We start from the raw sequence: 2,975 nt of genomic DNA on the forward strand, positions 1-2,975 counted from the left end.
CACCGAGAGAATCTGTGGAGATAAGTTTGTGTCTCTAAGCAGGCACGGAAACTGCTCGCTTATTGTGGCACAGCTGGAAATCAGCTCTTCTGTATAATTTGAATTTTCAGATAAATGAAGCTTACTTCTTTATGCAATAACCCATTTAATTTCATACTGAATAAAAGTGTTTCCGAAATACAATACATAACTTTATTTTGTTCAATATCATCGTTTCTTGCTGCCTTGAGCATCAGAACAGGCACATCCGTACTGTTTGGTGTAGCAATGCATCGACGACCTCTGGAGACACAGAACCGCGTGGATTTTGACCCTTTAGTAAGGGGCTCTGGATTCTTCTTTAATAGTTCTGGTATCTTTTTTTCATTGGGTTCCCCAAATCTCCTCCCACTGACAGGCTCTGGCTGGACCTTACATGTGTCTGCCGTTAACCGTCCTCTTCCCCTTTGCAAACACCATTCTACTATGGTTGAGGAACCAGCTCTCTGCTCTGGTCAGAGCTGTCTCCCTAGGGGCAGTGACTTAGGACTTGCCAGTTTGTTATTAGTAAATTGCTTGTATACACATGCTTACATTTATTACATACTCATGTGTGTGTTTACATATGATCACAACTATTTGTGCTGACCAGAAGACAATTTCTCTTGGTTCCTGTTACAAAGTAGTTGGCCAATTATTTCTAGATAAATGAGATTTTACTATACTTTGTAAATCTCAAACGAAGGTGAAAATTCAGGCACTGTATCACCTTGCAAATGACAAACCTACATGACAGGTGTTTAAGCATCACCTTGCAGACTGCATTCTTATTTGCTTCTGAACAAATAAGCTAGTTTTAAAATGAGGCCAGAAAAGTACAATATTCTCAAATCCCTTTAAGATTTTTGAGAATGTGTGCAAATTTCAGAGACTCTGGAGGTGTAGGCACAGAGAATCTGGTCTAAATGACTACGGAGTTTATGCTAAGAGTATACCAGTGCGTTATTTGGAAAGGTGCCGTAACAAGATATCCCAGACCCAGCAGCTTGCACCATAGACATTCACTGTCTCGCAGTCCTGGAGGCTAGAAGTCTGAGGTCCAGGTGTGGGCAGGTGTGTGCAGGTGTGTGCAGGTGTGGGCAGGTGTGGCCTCTCTCCCGGGTGTGCAGACATCCACCTTCTGCCTGTGCCTCACTGGGTCTTCCCTCTCGGTAAAGGCCCCCTCTCCAAATACAGTCCCAGGCTGAGGAACTGAAGGCCAGGACACAAGCATGTGAATTTGGGGGACACAATCCAGCCCATAACCATGTTTTCTGCAGGTGGAGCAACTTTTCATATTAAAGTTCATTTCCAATACTTGAGAGTTCTTTCCCAGGTAGTTTCCTCCTTTCTAATAAGGGGTGTTCCAAATGTCCATTTCCACCCCAGCTTCTCAGATTTTCAGAGGCGCATCCCCACGGAATGAAGGTGAGAAAAGACAGCGGCCGTCTGGGCTCAGACTGCACCTGCCACTGAATCTGTGCAGTAACTGAGGCCCAACACCCACCCACCGGGGCAACACGTCCTCTGAGCAAGGCTCTGAGCCACGATTCTAGAGGCCAGTCTGCTACCCTGGGTCCCAGCCTCGGGCTCCGCAGCAGAGTGTGGTGCAAATTTCCCCAAACCCACCTCCTCCGGGCATGCGGTGTGGGGGGCAGCTGTGGTAGCAGGTGGCGGCGGCAGTGCCGTGGGACCCTATTCTGCCCCCCGTGTGTTTAAGCAGGGCGCTCCTGCTGCTGAGGTCAGGTGGCCTTTGCTGTGGTGACCCAGTTCTGGGAGCACCTCAGATCCTCCCTCACGACGCCAGGAAGAGCGACGATGTTCCACGTTTACTGCTAGACTAGTGGGTTGTCCTGCCCCCCAAAGTCCAACTGCTATGACTAGCCTACACTCGGCTCGTGGCCCTACAGGTACCCTGACATGCATGCTGTCTTGTGATCAGAGATTTCACAGCCCGGAGGCTGCAGCATGCCCAGCTCAGGACGATCTGCTATGACTGGCTTTCACATTTCAGGATTCAGACATACACCTGTGACTCGGCTGCCGACTGCCAGCTTGCATTCTTATGTTTTCCTTGGTTGCATTTGCTAATATAATCCTTTTTCTGATGTTTTATTGAGGGGATTCCATAAGATGGCTGGAGGCAAGAGCTGTATCTTCCTAATCCCTTGGTTGATTTCTCTTTTGACTCCAGGTAGACAGTCCAAGATGATCAGTACGATGCTATTGTCCTCAACTCCAGGCCGTCTTCTTGGTGCAAGAGAGCTGCGCTAGCTCCCTCCATCACATTTCCGTCCCAGCCAACAGAAAGAGGAAAAGGGGAAAGCAGGTGTCAGGTGGCCTGGTCTTTAACGGGACAACCTGTAAGTTGTGGGAATGGCTTCTTCCAACCTATTGGCCTTTGCTTAGCTACAGGGTTACAAGCAGGCGGAAGAAAGCTGGGGAAAACTCCTAAAGTCCTCCACTGGCTGTCCGCGTGTCCACGTCCCTGTAAAAACAGTGAACACACAGTAATTCTGTCACTATGTGAGATGGGAGCAGGGATGCCAGGAAAAGGACCTTCAGGGGGAGCAAGGACAAGTGGACCGGGTGGGTCCCTTGAAAAAGGAAGGAACAGAGGCCGTGCCTCTTAAGGAAACAGGTGGAGCCACGCAGGAGTCTGAGCGCAGGCAGAGGCGGGGTCTCAGCTGGGGCCCCAGCGGAGGGTGATGGAGGCGGCCGGGAGGCCCAGCCCAGCAGCTTCCCCCACCACATCCCAAGGAGGAGCCCCCGGGGAATCCGCGCTGCTCAGTCCACAGTTTCAGAGCACCGGGTTTGGAAAGAGCGTTACTGTTTTAATGAGGAATTTTCATTCCTCTGCCTCCTTTTGAGAGATTACCTGGGTTCTTGAGTTCAACGTGACACTTCGCGATCCTTTTCCTGAGCCGGGCCTGCGGGCAGGTGCACCTGCGGCAGAC

The sequence above is a fragment of the Mirounga leonina genome, unplaced genomic scaffold (genome assembly GCF_011800145.1).
Source record: "Mirounga leonina isolate KUSES-001 unplaced genomic scaffold, KU_Mleo_1.0 Mir_55, whole genome shotgun sequence".
Classification (NCBI taxonomy): domain Eukaryota; kingdom Metazoa; phylum Chordata; class Mammalia; order Carnivora; family Phocidae; genus Mirounga; species Mirounga leonina.